This window comes from Bos taurus, chromosome 23, assembly GCF_002263795.3.
Source record: "Bos taurus isolate L1 Dominette 01449 registration number 42190680 breed Hereford chromosome 23, ARS-UCD2.0, whole genome shotgun sequence".
In the NCBI taxonomy this organism is placed as follows: Eukaryota; Metazoa; Chordata; class Mammalia; order Artiodactyla; family Bovidae; genus Bos; species Bos taurus.
Window position 1 is genome coordinate 816,636 of NC_037350.1, and position 18,523 is coordinate 835,158.

At 39.7% G+C, this 18,523-nt stretch overlaps 1 protein-coding gene across 8 annotated transcripts in view; it reads right to left on the minus strand.

Moving 5' to 3' along the window:
- The window catches only part of KHDRBS2 (KH RNA binding domain containing, signal transduction associated 2), a 773,215-nt gene that overhangs the window by 628,605 nt on the left and 126,087 nt on the right, over positions 1-18,523 (minus strand). The gene's annotated exons all lie outside the window — the stretch shown is intronic.

The following is an 18,523-nucleotide window of genomic DNA, read 5'->3' on the forward strand; positions in this document are numbered from 1 at the left end:
GTTTTGGAGAAGACTCTTGAGAGTGCCTTGGACTACAAGGAGTTCCAACCAGTCAACCTAAAGGAAATCAGTCCTGAATATTCATTGAAAGGACTGATGCTGAAGCTGAAACTCCAATACTTTCACCACCTGATGCAAAGAACTGACTCATTTGAAAAGACCCTGATGCCAGGAAAGATTGAAGACAGGAGGAGTGGGGGATGACAGAGGATGAGATGGTTGGATGGCATCACTGACTCGATGGACAATAGTTTGAGAAATCTCCAGGAGTTGGTGATGAACAGGGAAGCCTGGCATGCTCCCATCCATGGGGTTGCAAAAGGTCAGACATGACTGAATGACTAAACTGAACTGAACTGAGGTGTTCCAAGTGTGGGTCTAAAATCAGATGGATTATTTTGAAGGTATACATTTGCTATAGATTGTAACATTTATGCTTGGGTTTTACCTTTAGCAAGCAAGTGAAGAAGAACAGCCTCTACTAGCCAGAAACAGAATCATGGGCATAGAGAACAGACTGGTGATTGCCAAGAGGGAGTGGATGGAAGAAGGTAGGAGTGAGATGCTGGGATTAGTGAAAAGTATTGTGAAAGTGTTAGTCACTCAGTCCTGTCCAGCTGTTTGTGATCCCATGGACTGTAACCCACCAGGCTGCTCTGTCCATAGTTCTACAGGCAAGAGTACTGGAGTGGGTTGTCATTCCTTTCTCCAGGGGATCTTCTAGACCCAGGGATCAAGCCTGTTCTGCAGTACTTCAGGAAGATTCTTTACCATCTGAGTGACCAGGGAAGACTCTGGGATTAGTAGATGAAAACTATTATATATAGAATGGATAAACAACAAGGTCCTACCATACAGCACAGGGAACTATATTCAACATCCAGTGATAAGTCATAATGGAAAAGAATATAAAAAATGGTGTACATATATGTATAACTGAATCACTTTGCTATACAGCAGCAATTAACACAACATTGTAAATTAACTATGCTTCAATTAAAAAAAAAAAAGAGTGGAAAAAAAAAATCTCCTTGAGACTAATATGCACTACAGCTCCTTCAACCTTTCCTCTTTCTTTCTATCCTTGGAAGGAAATCAGTTTCTTAGGAGTGACCTGAGTAAGCACACTTTCAGATGGTCTCAGCCAGTGTCACCATCCACATCAACCACCTTTAACCTTTACAGATATTGAGTCCAAACTATCTTCCTGAGTTCTAAAACTTCTCACTTGACATTTCCACCTTAAACTTCTCAAGAAGCATGAAACTCAAACTCATGATGCATCTTATAAATCCTACTCTTTCTAGTCACCAGAGAACAAGAACGCAGATCTTGGGCATCACCCATGAGCTGCTGCCTGGCCCTCAGCTCTATTCAGGCAGCCATCACCAAGTACCTGTGGTCCCACTGGGCTCCCCCAACTCCAGTCTCCTCTAAGGGGCTCTCCCTTAATGTCTTTTCATCCACTTCCCCCAATGGCACCAGCCTTTAAACTAGTTTCCTCAAAGACCATACATGACATTTTTTTGCATTCCAGCTATGTTTTAAAAATAAAAGATCCCCTTTTCTATTGCAATGTGGTACTTTTATCATGTTTATTCCCTGGCTCTACTGAGCATTCAGATATTCTTTGTTGGGTGAATGAGTATCACTACTCTGACAAGGACCTGCTTCTCATTGCCTGAAATTTAAATCATTAATTTTTCCTGTCACTAGTAAGCAATCAGCCATTCATTTCTCGTCTCTGTCTCACACAGCATTCACTCCTCCTCAGACCCTTAGCAGACGGTGTGCTTCTAACTTTCTTAGGCTTCTGCTCCTATCCCTACTCTGTCCTCTGATAAGGGGAGGGTGACTTTCCTCTCTAATGCAGGCCCAGCTCAAACAGTCATCTTGCATGATTATCTCATCCTGGATCTCCCATAACTCTTTGTATTTTTTAAAACAACATTTTTATCACTTTTTAATGTTCTGTGTACAATTGTTTACCACAATGAAACTGTGACTTCTTTGAAGCCAGGGACCACATCACTTTTATTATTATTATTATTTTTTTTACTCTCAGTACATATTATAATAAATGTATAAATTCAAAATTAAACTAATTATCAGACATTACAAATAAATTTTTCTAAATGAAAGTCTCTTGGGTTTTAAGACAAAAAATCCACTGTATACAATATGATGATTTTTAGATTGCTGCTTATATGGGAAAACTTTTATTTATTTCCACAAAAAAAACCACAATATTTTAAAGTTCACATTTATTTCCACAAAATGCAATAAAATAGTTTTATATTCTGGTGTGAATTTAATTTCATGTAATCTCACTTAATCACACGTCAGTCAGTTCAGTAGATCAGCTGAGTCCGATTGTTTTAGAACCCATGGACTGCAGCATGAAAGGCCTCCCTATCCATCACCAACTTCTGGAGTTTAATCAAACTCATGTTCATTGAGTTGGTGATGTCATCCAACCATCTCATCCTCTGTCGTCCCCTTCTCCCACCTTCAATCGTTACTAGCATAAGGGTCTTTTTAAATGAGTCAGTTCTTCACATCAGGGAGCCAAAGTATTTGAGTTTCAGTTTCAGCATTAGTCCTTCCAATGAATACTCAGGACTGATTTCCTTTAGGATTGACTGGCTTGACCGCCTTGCAGTCCAAGGGACTCTCAAGAGTTTTCTCCAACACCACAGTTCAAAACCATCAATTCTTCAGCACTCAGCTTTCTTTGGAATCCAACTCTCACAACCATACATGACTACTGGAAAAGTTGTAGCTTTGACTAGATGGACCTTTGTTGGCAAAGCAATGTCTCTGCTTTTTAATATGCTGCATAGGTTTGTAACTTTTCTTCCAAGGAGCAAGCGTATTTTAATTTCATGTTTGCAGTCACCATCTTCGGTGATTCTGGAGCCCCCAACGATAAAGTCTGTCACTGTTTTCATTGTTTCCCGATCTATTTGTTATGAATTGACGGGACAAGATGCCATGATCTTAGTTTTCTGAATGTTGAGTTTTAAGCCAACTTTTTCACTTTTCTCTTTCATTTTCATCATGAGGCTTGTCTGCCATAAAGGTGGTGTCATCTGAAAATCTGAGCAATCTTGCAGCAATCTTGATTCCAACTTGTGCTTCATCCAGTCTAGTGTTTCTCATGATGTACTGTGCATATAAGTTAAATAAGCAGGGTGACAAAAAAACAACTTTGATGTTCTCCTTTCCCAATTTGGACCAGCCTGTTCTTCCATGTACAGTTCTAACTGTTGCTTCTTGACCTGCATACAGACTTCTCAGATGGCAGGTAAGCCCATCTGGTATTTCCATCTCTTGAAGAATTTTCAATCATTTGTTGTGATCTACACAGTCAAAGGCTTTGGCATAGTCAATAAAGCAGAAATAGATTTTTTTCTGGAACCCTTTTGCTTTTTCAATGATCCAGCAGATGTTGGCAATTTGATCTCTGGTTCCTCAACTTTTCTAAATCCAGCTTGAACATCTGGAAGTTCTCGGTTCACTTACTGTTGAAGCCTGGCTTTGAGAATTTTGAGCATTAATTCACTAGTGTGTGAGATGAGTCCAATTGTGTGGTAGTTTGAACATTCTTTGGAATTGCCTTTCTTTGAGTTTGGAATGAAAGCTGGCCTTTTCCAGTCCTGTGGCCATTGCTGCATTTTCCTAATTTCCTGGCATATTGAGTGAAGCACTTTCACAGCATCATCTTTTAGGATTTGAAAAAGCTCAACTGAAATTCCATCATCTCCACTAGCTTTGTCTGTAGTGATGCTTCCTAGGCTCACTTGACTTCACATTCCAGGATGTCTGGCTCTGGGTAAGTGATCACACCATTGTGGTTATCTTGGTCATGAAGACCTTTTTGTATATTTCTGCTATGTATTCTTGCCACCTCTTCTTAATATCTTCTGCTTCTGTCAGTTCCACACAGTTTCTGTCCTTTATCAAGCCCATCTTTGCATGAAATGTTCCCATGGTATCTCTAATTTTACTGAAGATATCTCTAGTCTTTCCCATTCTATATTTTCCTCTATTTCTCTGCAATGATCACCGAGGAAGGTTTTCTTATCTCTCCTTGTTATTCTTTGGAACTCTGTATTCAGATGGGTATATCTTTCCTTTTTGCCTCTGTCTTTCACTTCCCTTCTTTTCTGAGGTATTTGTAAGGCCTCCTGAAACAATTATTTTGCCTTTTGCATTTCTTTTTCTTAGGGATAGTCTTTATCTCTTCCTCTTGTACAGTGTCATGAACCTCTGACCATAGTTCTTCAGGCACTCTGTCTATTAAATCTAATCCCTTGAATCTATTTGTCACTTCCACTGTATAACTGTAAGGGATTTGATTTAGGTCATACCTGAATGGTCTAGTGGTTTTCCCTACTTTCTTCAATATGAGTCTGAATCTGGCAATAAGGAGTTCATGATCTGAGCTACAGTCACCTCCTGGTCTTGCTTTTGCTAACTGTATAGAGCTTCTTCATGTTTGGCTGCAAAGAATATAGTCAATCTGATTTTGGTATTGACCATCTGGTTATGTTCATGTGTTTAGTCTTCTCTGTGTTGTTGGAAGAGCGTGTTTGCTATGGCCAGTGCATTCCCATGGCAAAACTCTGTTAGCCTTTGATCTGCTTCATTTTGTACTCCAAGGCCAAATTTGCCTGTTACTCCAGGTGTTTCTTGACTTCCTACTTTTGCATTCCAGTCCCCTATAATGAAAAGGACATCTTTTTGGGGTGTCAGTTCTAGAAGGTCTTGTAGATCTACATAGAACCATTCAACTTCAGCTCTTTAATCATTACTGCTTGAGGCATAGACTTGGATTACTGTTTTATGGAATTTTTTGTCTTGGAAACAAGCAGAGGTCATTCTGTCGTTTTTGAGATTACATCCAGGTACTGTATTTCAGGCTCTTTTGTTGACTATGATGGCTACTCCATTTTTTCGAAGGGATTCCTCCCACAGTAGTAGATTAATGGTAATCTGAGTTAAATTCATCCATTCCAGTCCATTCTGATTCACCAATTCCTAAAATGTCAATGTTCACTCTTGTCATCTTCTGCTTGACCACTTCCAATTTACTTTGATTCATGGACCTAACATTTCAGGTTCCTATGCAATATTGCTCTTTACAGCATCGGAGTTTATTTCCATCACCAGTTACATCCACAACAGGATGTTACTTTTGCTTTGGCTCCATCTCTTCATTCTTTTTGAAGTTATTTTTCCACTCTTCTCCAGTAGCAATATTGGGAACCTACCGACCTGGGGAGTTCATCTTTCAGTGTCCTATTTTTTGCCTTTTCATACGGTTCTTGGTGTTCTCAAGGCAAGAATATTGAAGTGGTTTGCCATTCCCTTCTCCAGTGGACAACATTTTGTCAGAACTCTCCATCACGACCTGTCCGTCTTGGGTGGCCCTACATGGCATGGCTCAGTTTCATTGAGTTAGACAAGGTTGTGGTCTATGTGATCAGTTTGGTTAGTTTTTTGTGATTGTGGTTTTCATTTGTCTGCTCTCTGATGGATAAGCATAAAAGGCTTATGTTAGCTTCCTGGTGGGAGAGACTGACTGAGGGGGAAACTTGGTCTTGTTCTGATGGGCACGGTCATGCTCAGTAAATCTGTAATCCAATATCCTGTTGATGGACAGGGATGTGTTCCCTCCCTGTTGTTCAACCTGAGGCCAAACTATGATGGAGGTGTCTCCTTCAAAAAGTCCCACGTACACACTGCTGCACTTGGTGTCCCCAACCCTGCAGCAGGCCACCACTGACCCACACCTCCACTGGAGACTCCTGGACAGTCATGGGCAAGTCTGGGTCAGTCTCTTGTGGGGTCACTGCTCCTTCCTCCTGGGTCCTGGTGTGCACAAGGTTGTTTTTGTTTGTTTGGTTATTTGCTTTTTTAATTGGTGGCCTCTTGAGAATAAATTACTATAATTAGCTTCCAATTAAAATAAATAAATTTATATTAAAAATAAAAATAATATAAATAAAAATTTGTATTTTCCTGAGGAAAAACTGTGGTACAGTAAACTCAGCATGAATTCTAACTATTGTCATATGTTATACATGCCCAATCACTTATAGAAACTGTTCCTTAAGGTTATTCTAAGAACATTGCTTCTAAAAAAATGGGTCTGGAAGGAGTTTACTATTCTAGTATGATACATATAGCCAATATGACTATTTATCATGTTAAGCATTAAAAAATGAACTTTCCTGAACTCAGTCTTTCACACTAATTAACATGAAAGTCCCCTAGTGTGTCTAGTGAAGACAATGCCCATGAATTTATGAGTACAGATTTTAGAGGCAAGAATTCTAATGCTTATATAAATAGATGGGAAATGCTTATATAAATATAGAACAGAAAAGGTACGATTAAGGTGTGCCAGATATGGCAAACTTTTGAGAGGCATTTTGAAAATTGTAAGAAAGGGAATTAAATGTTAAAAACACTTACAACTATAGTATGTAGCTCATAGTAAAGTGTCCCAGATGGCATCTGGCTAGTACAACAGAATACAAAGAACTACACTTACACAAATACATAATTTTAACAAAACAATTAATTAGTGAATCGAACTTTCACTTTTGTTTGGACAAATAGATTAGAAAAATAGAACATGTCATCCAATAATGTTAAAACACTAGCCACTGTTATAAAATCACCTGTGTTTAACAATTTAATCTAGTGGGGAGAAGACTATTTCTATGAAAGACAGCCAACATTGAGCAATGTCAGTGTTCACACATTTCAAAATTATGCACTTTCATAAAATTAAAGACATAAGTGTTTGGGGTATGTGTGATATGGAACAATAGAATGGTTCCAAATAGGAAAAGGAGTACGTTAAGGATGCATATTGTCACCCTGCTTATTTAAATTATATGCAGAGTACATCATGAGAAACGCTGGGCTGGAAGAAGCACAAGTTGGAATCAAGATTGCGGGGAGAAATATCAATAACCTCAGATATGCAGATCACACCACCCTTATGACAGAAAGCGAAGAGGAACTAAAAAGCCTCTTGATGAAAGTGAAAGTGGAGAGTGAAAAAGTTGGCCTAAAGCTCAACATTCAGAAAACGAAGATCATGGAATCTGGTCCCATTACTTCATGGGAAATAGATGGGGAAACAGTGTCAGACTTTATTTTGGGGGGCTCCAAAATCACTGCAGATGGTGATTGCAGCCATGAAATTAAAAGATGCTTACTCCTTGGAGGGAAAGTTATGACCAACTTAGATAACATATTAAAAAGCAGAGAACATTACTTTGCCAACAGGGTCCGTCTAGTCAAGGCTATGGTTTTTCCAGTGGTCATGTATAGATGTGAGAGTTGGACTGTGAAGAAAGCTGAGCACCGAAGAATTGATGCTTTAGAACTGTGGTGTTGGAGAAGACTCTTGAGAGTCCCTTGGACTGCAAAGAGATCCAACCAGTCCATCCTAAAGGAGATCAGTCCTGGGTGTTCACTGGGAGGACTGATGCTGAAGCTGAGACTCCAATAGTTTGGCCACCTCATGCGAACAGTTGACTCATTGGAAAAGACCCTGATGCTGGGAGGGATTGGGGGCAGAAGAAGGGAACGACAGAGGATGAGATGGTTGGATGGCATCACCAACTTGATGGCCATGAGTGAGTAAACTCCGGGAGTTGGTGATGGACAGGGGGGCCTGGTGTGCTGCGATTCATTGGGTCGCAAAGAGTCAGACATGACTGAGCGACTGAGCTGAACTGAATAGAATCTATCTCCTTGATAGTAGAAATATTTTTCCTTTTAGATATCCAAGAAGTTACCTTTTAATAACACTTTGGGTAAAAAAATCTACATCGTTATGTAAATGCATGTGTAGTCAGTATTTGCTATTTAAGATGTAGTTTCCAAGCAATATGCAAAAAAAACTTTATTTTAAAATAAATCAGCACTAAGTAGTATAGGCCTTGTTTTTATTCCAATTATACATTTAAACTAATGGACATATTCTATTATAGGTGCAAATAATATTTTATAATAGTTACATCATTTCCCAAGTCAGAATTTTGTATTTAATTTTCAGAAACTGTGTTCCTCAGATTCTCACACCAACTTTGACTAACAATTGACAACTCAGTTCAACTTTATTATCTGTGGGTACCTCAGAAACGGAAATGTGGCAATTTCCCTGATCTTTTATCTCTTTATCCTTTTATAGCAAAGACATTACTCAGTCTTTCCAGTTTCATCTTTAAATATTTTTAGGATACAAATATAAACACACAAGTAATTCTAGTATTATGTGTTTCATATTCACAAAAAAGATAAGAAGCATTATGCTACATAAAATAAACATAGATAACATAGAAATAGATATATGATTGATAGATACACAAATACGTAATAGAAAAGGATGGATGGATGGCACTGTCCCCTACTGATTTTCTGTCCTTACGGCATATGTAGACACATAGCTACTGGCATGTCTTTTCCATGTTCAGATACTCAAAGTAAGATGTAGGCACAGACACTATTTAACAAATCAAGCCTATAAGCTTCCACCTAACCATATTTAACTCATATGTATCCACATACCCACAAATACATAAAGTATCTATACTATATAATACATGTTATCAGTAGAGAAAGAATAACATATTATACAACCTAGGAAAGAGTAGAACAGAAAAATTAAATAATCTAACAGCTGCTATTATCAAACTTCTATCTATGCATCCAAATTTCAAATATGATTTTTCTATACTCAACAAGCATCAATTATCTATTCTGGAACAGACACTGTTCAACGTGATTATGAAATATCAGTGAATAAAAAACAAAAAACTTTGTAAGCCATAATATAAAAAATTAGAATACCATATATTTATTCCATATATACATACACATTAATAATAAAGCATTTATTTTAAATGGTATAATTTGCTATCCAGAGAAGTATTCCAATACTTTTTGTAAATGCTGTTTTATCCAAAAAAATCAAAATTATATGACTAGCAAAACTGATGTCTCTGTTGGCTAAAAGAATGGCAGCCTGTATACTTACATTACAAAACCCAATACCTATTTAGTCATGAAGGGAGTGGATAAATAGTCTATCAATTTATTTCACAAAAGGCTTGAAGCCAAAGTGAAAATCCATGTGAAAGTTAATTTTTAAATTTGAAAAAAACTTTACAACAAATAAAAGAAGTACATAATATAAAATCTAAGGAAATTTAAGAGTTTCACAAAACTTCTGTTATCTAAACAGTATCATATGAAGGCATGCTATCTTTGATATCTGCCATCCCAGCTCATTACCATTTGCTAACCACAATGCCATCTTTGTATTCTGAGGATCATTACATGCAAAGATTATTGAGGAAGACACCGGCATTTTCACAAGAAGAAGTAGAAAATGCAAAGTAGGAAGAACAAAAAGTGTTTCTGCATCTCTCACTCTTGTCACTTTCATTTCTGGTATGTGAGAATAGAAATAAAGGGAAGATTAGAAGACTAGAATCAAAGAAAAAAATAATATATTTTGTGAAAGTGGATGAGCTTCATTTTTGATGATTCAAGGAAAATTCCTTAAAGTGTGGCATAAGGTCTTATACACCCCATATGAACATGTATGAACCTCAGATATGCAGATGACAACACCCTTATGGAAGAAAGTGAAAAAGAACCAAAGATGAAAGTGAAAGAGGAGAGTGAAGAGGGTGGCTTAAAACTCAACATTCAAAAAACTAAGATCATGGCATCCGGTCCCATTACTTAATGGCAAATAGGTGGCAAAAACAATGGAAACATTGACAGACGTTATTTTGAGGGGTTCCAAAATCACTGCAGGTGGTGACTGCACCCACGAAATTAAAAGATGTTTGTTCCTTGGGAAAAAGTTATGACAACCCAAACAGCATATTAAAAAGCAGAGAAGTTAATTTGTCAAAAAAAAAAAAAAAGTCCATCTAGTGAAAGCTATGGTTTCTTCAGTAGTCATGTATGGATGTGAGAGTTGAACTACAAAGAAAGCTGAGTGCCAAAGAATTGATGCTTTTGAACTGTGGTGTTAAAGAAGACTCTTGAGAATCCTTTGGACTGCAAGGACATCAAACCAGTTAATCCTAAAGGAAATCCGTCCTGAATATTCATTGGAAGGACTGATGCTGAAGTTGAAGCTCCAACACTTTGGCCATCTGATGCAAAAAACTGAGTCACTGGAAAAGACCCTGATGCTGGGAAAGATTGAAGGCAGGAGGAGAAGGGGATGACAGGGGATGAGATGATTGGAGGGCATCATCGACTTGATGGACATGAGTTTGAGTAAACTCTGGGAGTTGGTGATGGACAGGGAAGCCTGGAGTGCTGGAGTCCATGGGGTCACAAAGATTCAGATATGACTGAACTGACTGATGAATATGTATGCACATGTGTAAACCCACTCACTCACTAACACAGTACTATCAGATATTGAGAATACAACACAAAATGCCATTTACAACTAACATCTCCTAATCAAGAAATACTGAAAATTGGCTTTTACTTATCTGTTAAGATAAATTATTATCAAAGAGTCTTAGACAACTCACTTTTATTGGATGGAACTCACAGAAGCAGAAGAGATTAAGAAGTGGCAAGAATACACAGAAAACTACACACACACACACAAATATTTTAATGATCCAGATAATTACGATGGTGTGGTCATTCACCTAGAGACAGACATCCTGGAATGTGAAGTCAAGTGGGTCTTAGCATCACTGCAAACACAGCTAGAGGAGGTAATGGAATTCCAGCTGAGCTACTTCAAATTTTGAAAGATGATAGCATTTGGAAAACGCAGCAGTGGCCACAGAAATGGAAAAGGTCAGTTTTCTTTACAATCCCTAAGAAAGGCAATGCCAAAGAATGTTTGAACTACTGCACAATTGTGCTCATTTCACATGTTAGCAAGGTAAACCTCAAAATCCTTCAAACAAGGCTTCAATGGTACATGAATTAAGAACGTCCAGATATACAAGATGGATTTAGAAAAGGCACAGGAATCAGAGATCAAATTGCCAACATCCAATGGATCATAGAAAAAGCAAGAGAATTCCAGAAAAATCTATTTCTGCTTCCTTGACTACACTAATCTGTAGAAAATTCTTCAAGATATGGGAATACCAGATGACCTTACCTGTCTCTTGAGAAAACTATATGTGGGTCAAGAAGCAATAGTTAGAACCAGACATGGAACAACAGACTGGTTCAAAATTGGGAAAGGAGTACATCAAGGCTGTATATTGTCACCTTGTTTACTTAACTTATATGCAGAGTACATTTTGTGAAAGGCTGGGCTGGATGAATCACAAGCAAGACAGCCAGGAGAAATATCAATAACCTTAGACATGCAGATGATACCACTCTTATGGAAGAAAGTGAAGATGATCTCAAGGGCCTCTTGATGAATGTGAAAGGAGAGTGAAAAAGCTGGCTTAAAATTCAACATTCAAAAAACTAAGTTCATGGCATCTGGATCTATCTTTATGACAAATAAATGGAGAAAAAATGGAAACAATGATAGATTATATTTTCTTGGGCTCCCAAATCACTGTGGATGGAAATTGCAGTCAAGAAATTAAAAGACACTTGCTCCTTGGACTAAAAGGTATGACAAACTATGGCTGCTGCTAAGTCGCTTCAGTCATGTCCGACTCTGTGCGGCCCCAGAGACGGCAGCCCACCAGGCTCCACCGTCCCTGGGATTCTCCAGGCAAGAACACTGGAGTGGGTTGCCATTTCCTTCTCCAATGCATGAAGTGAAAAGTGAAAGTGAAGTCCCTCAGTCGTGTCCGACTCTTCTCGACCCCATGGACTGCAGCCTTCCAGGCTCCTCCATCCATGGGATTTTCCAGGCAAGAGTACTGGAGTGGGGTGCTATTACCTTCTCCACAAACTATGGCAGCATATTAAAAAGCAGAGACATAATTTTGCTGACAAAGGTCTGTCTAGTCAAAGTTGTGGTTTTTCTAGTAGTCATGTAGAGATGTGAGAGTTGGACCATAATAGAAGGCTAAGTACCGAAGAACTGATATTTTGAAACTATGGTGCTGCAGAAGACTTTTGAGAGTTCCTTGGAGAGCAAGGAGATCAAACCAGTCAATTCTAAAGGAAATCAACCCTGAATATTCATTGGAAGGGATGATAACTGAAACTGAAGTTCCAATACTTTGGCTAGCTGATGTGAAAAGCCGACTCATTGGAAAAGATTCTGATGCTGGGAAAGATTGAGGGCATGAGGAGATGGCAGAGGATAAGAGGGTTGGATGGCATCACCAACTCAATGGACATGAATTGGTGCAAACCCTGGGAGATAGTGAAGGACAGGGAAGCATGATGTGCCACACTCCATGGCGTCTCAGAGTGTTGGACATGACAGATAGACTGAACAACAACAAAGTAGAAAATAGAGATGATGTTCCTAATAATTATCTGCCTTGATAATAAATTCCTGATAAATACTTAATACTTGCTCATCCCTGCTGTTGCTGCTGCTAAGTCGCTGCGGGGAGCTGCCCGTGAGAACGGGGTCCTTTGTCCAAAGGACACAGCTCTGGGAGCTGCCTCAGTCCTTGAGGGTTTGCTTGCAAACATAGCTCTCTGTCCCGCCACCCCAGAGATTAGGCGCTTATTTACTGCAGGCACCTGGAGTTCTGTGCAAACTTCTCACGCACAGAGAAATGTTATCTGGTGTAAGAAATAATAACAGGGAGCCATTCCCATGCTCTCAAGATTTCTTGTGACTGTTTGTAAGATGTATAGGCTAACCAAGAAAAAATGTCAACTGTTTTGTCTTTCTCACGCTTTTCTGTATAAATATGAGATGTTGAATAAAGTTGGTGTCAGACTGCGTCCCTTCGTGTTGACGTGTCTGAACCTCTCGACCCCATCTTTGTAGTCTCTTGCTTTAGTTTCTTTCTTAGCCCCGCCGTGCAAGTTCTCGGGACCTGATCGACTTTGCCGGCTGGCTCCGGCAGGTGGCGCCCGAACAGGGACTCGAGAATCAGAGTGCGACGACGGGCGCTGCCCGCCAAGATTGAGGTAAGTAAAGAGGAATTCCTAAGTAATTAAAAGTAAAGGGCAGGGAGGGTGATTGTCGAGAGTAATAAATCATGGGACAAGGCAACAGCCGCCAGTTATTTGTACATATGTTGAAAACTATGTTAAAAGGTAGGGGAATTCATGTAAATAAGTTACAGCTAGAAAAGTTTTTACTTTTTATAGAGGAGGTTTGTCCTTGGTTTCCAGAGGAAGGAACAGTTAGTCTGGAAACTTGGGAAAAAGTAGGAAAACAATTGCAGACATATTATTCCTTACATGGTCCCAATCGTGTTCCTGTGGATGCTTTTTCTTTGTGGACTCTCATAAATGAGAGACTGCCTGGATCCTGAACATGAGGGACATAAAATTCAAACGGCTCTCAGGGATTCCACAGGACCCGAAGTTACAGAGCCTTCTGCCCCTCCACCTGAGCCGCTTTATGCTGTGCCTGAGGGAACAGCTTATAAGGCTGGAGGGAGTGATGATGTGTTAAGCTCTGATGAACAGAAAGAGTTAAATGAACAAGCGGCTCAGTACCATAGAGAGGATATGCCTTGGGAGATGATGGTTAACATGGAATCCCCCCCCCCCCCGGGAAAAGGGGAATTAAAGCATTCAGGGCTTTCTGAAGAACAGCTGGAGAATTTAATTCAGAAGATTGTTATAGCAGTAAAAAAGGATGCACAGGGAGACTCCCACTCCAGCCAGCCTGCGCCTCCAGCATATCCTCCCTCGGTTCTTGCTGGACTCGATCCACCTCCGCCTTTCGTAGAACCGCGAGAGCTTATATCTATCCTTGCTTCTTTGGCCGGTGAAAACATAAAAATTAAAAGTGAGATATTATTATCTCCTCTTCAACAAGCAATTAAGCGAGCTAATGAAGAAGGAGAACATATTCCCGGGTTTTCAGGAATCTATCCAGTGTTTGAAAATGCTCAACAGCAGAGGTATTATGAGCCGTTGCCCTTTAAGCAACTGAAAGAGTTAAAAATGGCTTGTGCACAATATGGCCCAACTGCGCCGTTTACTCAGGCTATTATAGAGGCTTTAGGAAATCAAAATCTGCCACCTAATGATTGGAAACAGGTTGCTCGAGCTTGTTTATCTGGAGGAGATTATTTACTATGGAAATCTGAGTTTGCTGAGCAATGTGGGATCACAGCCGATATCAATCGGCGACAGGGACTGAACACCACTTATGAAATGATGGTGGGAGAGGGAGAATATCGAGACACTAATAGTCAACTTAATTATTTACCTGGAGCCTACCCTCAGATTAGTGCTGCGGCTCTACAAGCATGGAAAAAGCTTCCAAATTCTGATAAAGAGACTGAAGATTTATCTAAAATTCGCCAGGGGCCAGATGAGCCATATCAGGATTTTGTTGCCCGCCTGCTTGAGACAATTGGTAAAATGATAGGGGATGAGCAGGCGGGGATGGTGTTGACTAAACAGCTTGCTTATGAGAATGCCAATTCGGCTGGCATACTAATTATAAGTCTGCTCAAGAAGTAGAACTATTTGCCGTTTTTCAGGCTTTATTACAAATTTCTGCTCCATTTAATTTATATTCTGACAGTCAATATATCATAAGAGCCTTAAACACTATTGAGACTGTTCCATTTATTGGTACCCTGAATTCTACTATCCAAACTCTTTTTCGTGATATACAACATTTAATTTGCTCCAGAGTTAATAAATGCTATTTTGGTCATATTCGTGCTCACTCTGGACTTCCTGGACCTTTAGCACGAGGCAATGCTTTGGCTGATGAAGCTACACATATGATATTTCCTTCACTGGAACAAATGGCAAAAACTTCCCACAGCTTACACCATCAAAACAGCAATAGCTTAAGACTTCAATTTGGCATTACTCGAGAAGCTGCCAAACAGATTGTTAAGCAATGTCAAACATGTCCTCAGTTTTTTAGCGTCCCCCACTATGGAGTTAATCCTCGAGGATTGTTGCCAAACGATATATGGCAAATGGATGTTACCCATATTCCTGAATTTGGCAAACAAAAATTTGTTCATGTTACTATTGACACCTTCTCCGGCTTTTTACATGCCTCTCTACAATCCAGAGAAGCTAGCAAACATTGTATAGCTCATTGCATTAAATGTTTTGCTGTATGGGAACCCCTAAAACCATAAAAACAGACAATGGTCCAGGATACACTGGAAAAAATTTTCAATTATTCTGTACGCAATTGTCTATCTCACATAAAACAGGTATCCCTTATAATCCTCAAGGTCAAGGAATTATTGAACAGGCACATCAAACTCTCAAACATCAATTGCAAAAACTAAAGAAGGGGGAATTGTATCCCAATACCCCCTCCAACTCTCTAAACCATGCTTTATTTGTTCTAAATTTTTTACAATTGGATATAAGTGGCCGTTCAGCAGCACAGCGATTTTGGAACTTTGATGCACAAAAAATAAGACCTAAAGTCTTTTGGAAAGATCCACTTGTGGGAAAATGGTATGGACCAGATCCAGTACTAATCTGGGGACGAGGGCATGTTTGTGTTTTCCCACAGGATGCCGAAGCGCCGCGCTGGCTGCCGGAAAGGTTGGTACACACAGCGGAGACAGTCTCTAGCAAATCAGATGAGGAGATTGACAATTCAAGAGCATGATGAATTACCATCTCGGCAACAACTTCAGGCATTGATGCGAGAGGCACAGAATCGTGTTGCAGTGCAGGGCAATCCGATATCGCCTTTAAGCTTCCTGATAACCTTATTAATTATCTTAAATCAGATTAACACTGCACACTCTGAAGAATATTCAAATGCTTACTGGGCTTATTTTCCTGACCCTCCCCTTCTCCAACCTGTGGGCTGGGAGGGTCAGTCCATTCCCATATACACTAATAAAACTGTTTTATTTCTTGCACCTTGTTTAATTAAAAAACTGATTGATGATCTATGGATCATAAAGGCTTCCATCTATGGAAATGGTCTGCAGTTAAAGGAACATAAGCGTGCGCCTATATAAAAAGAAAGGGGGAGATGCGGGGAGCTGCCCGTGAGAACGGGGTGCTTTGTCCGAAGGACACAGCTCTGGGAGCTGCCTCAGTCCTTGAGGGTTTGCTTGCAAACATAGCTCTCTGTTCCGCCACCCCAGAGATTAGGCGCTTATTTACTGCAGGCACCTGGAGTTCTGTGCAAACTTCTCACGCACAGAGAAATGTTATCTGGTGTAAGAAATAATAACAGGGAGCCATTCCCATGCTCTCAAGATTTCTTGTGACTGTTTGTAAGATGTATAGGCTAACCAAGAAAAAATGTCAACTGTTTTGTCTTTCTCACGCTTTTCTGTATAAATATGAGATGTTGAATAAAGTTGGTGTCAGACTGCGTCCCTTCGTGTTGACGTGTCTGAACCTCTCGACCCCATCTTTGTAGTCTCTTGCTTTAGTTTCTTTCTTAGCCCCGCCGTGCAAGTTCTCGGGACCTGATCGACTTTGCCGGCTGGCTCCGGCAAGTCGCTTCAGTCGTGTCTGACTCTCTGCGACCCCATAGACGGCAGCCCACCAGGCAAGAACACTGGAGTGGGTTGCCATTTCCCTCTTCAATGCATGAAAATGAAAAGTGAAAGTGAAGTCGCTCAGTCGTGTCTGACTCTTTGCGACCTCATGGACTGCAGCCCACCAGGCTCCTCCATCCATGGGATTTTCCAGGCAAGAGTACTGGAGTGGGGTGCTATTGCCTTCTCCGTTGCTCATCCCTATAGAATAATAAAAGCCTATTATTTTAGCATTTTTAAAATCATCAGTAAATAGGTTATCTCTTTTCTAGAAATGTCATATTTCTTCATATGCTTCCAGTTAAGAAATATTCACAGGATAAATTACTTTACCAGAGAAACCTGAACATGAATGATTAGATTAACACTCTGATCCACAAATAGCAACACAGTCACTGATTTTCTTTCAATAATTTTAGAGATGAGGTTAAGAAACTCCACCAGAGTTAGTCTCTAAAGATAGAGAAGAAAATTAGGCAGAGGTACAAGTCAACAAGCCACTGAACTTTTTCTCTTTCTTTTCTTTTTTTTTTTTTAATTGGAGTTTAGTTGCTCCACAATATTTAGTTTTTCCTGTAAAGGAAAGTGAATTAACTATGTATACACATATCCCCTCTTTGTCACCACAGAGTATTGAGTTGAGTTCCCTGGAATATATAGTAGGTTTTCATTAGTTATCTATTTTATACATGGTGTGTGTGTGTGTGTGTGTGTGTGTGTGTGTGTGTGTGTGTGTTTATGTATATATAGTGAAGTGAAGTGAAGTCGCTCAGTTGTGTCTGACTCTTTGCTATACCATGGACTGTAGCCTATCAGGCTCCTCCGTCCATGGGATTTTCCAGGCAAGAGTGCTGGAGTGGATTGCCATTTCCTTTTCCAGGGGATCTTCCCAACCGAGGAATCGAATCCGGGTCTCCTGCATTGCAGGCAGACGCTTTACCATCTGAGCCACCAGGGAAGCCCTATGTGTATGTGTATATGTATTATGCATGTATGTATATATATATATGTATATGTGTGTATGTATATATATGTATATGTGTGTATGTATATATATATATATATATATATATATATAAAAATATAAAATTCCCTGTTAGTTCAGATGGTAAAGAATCACCTGGAATGTGGGAGACCTTGGTTAGATCCTTGGGTTGGGAAGATCCCCTCAAGGAGAGCATGGCAACCCACTCTAGTATCCATGCCTGAAGAATCCCCAGCTCCACTGCTGATGATGTCGCAAAGAGTTGGACACAACTGAGCAACTAACCACACAGAACATATGCAAAGCAGAAAAAAATACACAGCTGTAGAAAACAAATGAACAGACATCAAGAGGAGAAATGAAGAGTTGAGTGAATTGAGAGATTGGGATTTACATATATACACTCTTTATTAACACACTTAAAGGAAAAGCTATGACTAACCGAGACAGCATATTAAAAAAACAGAGACACTGCATTTCCAAAAAAGGTCCATCTAGTCAAAGCTATAGTTTTTGTAGTAGTCATGTATGGATGTGAAAGCTGGGCCATAAAGAAAGCTCAGCACTAAATAATTGATACTTTTGAGCTGTGGTGTTGGAGAAGACTCTTGAGAGTGTCTTCAACTGCAAGGGGATCAAACTGGTAAAGGAAATCAGTCCTGAATATACATTGGAAGGACTGATGCTGAAGTTGAAGCTCCAACACTTTGGCAACCTGATGCGAAGAACTGACTCATTGGAAAAGACCCTGATGCTGGGAAAGATTGAAGGCAGGAGAAGGGGACGACAGAGGATGAGACAGTTGCATGGTATCACCAACTCAAAGGACATGAGTTTGAGCAAGATCTGGGAGTTGGTGATGGACAGGGAAGCCTGGTGTGCTACAGTCCTTGGGGTCAGAAAGAGTTGGACACCA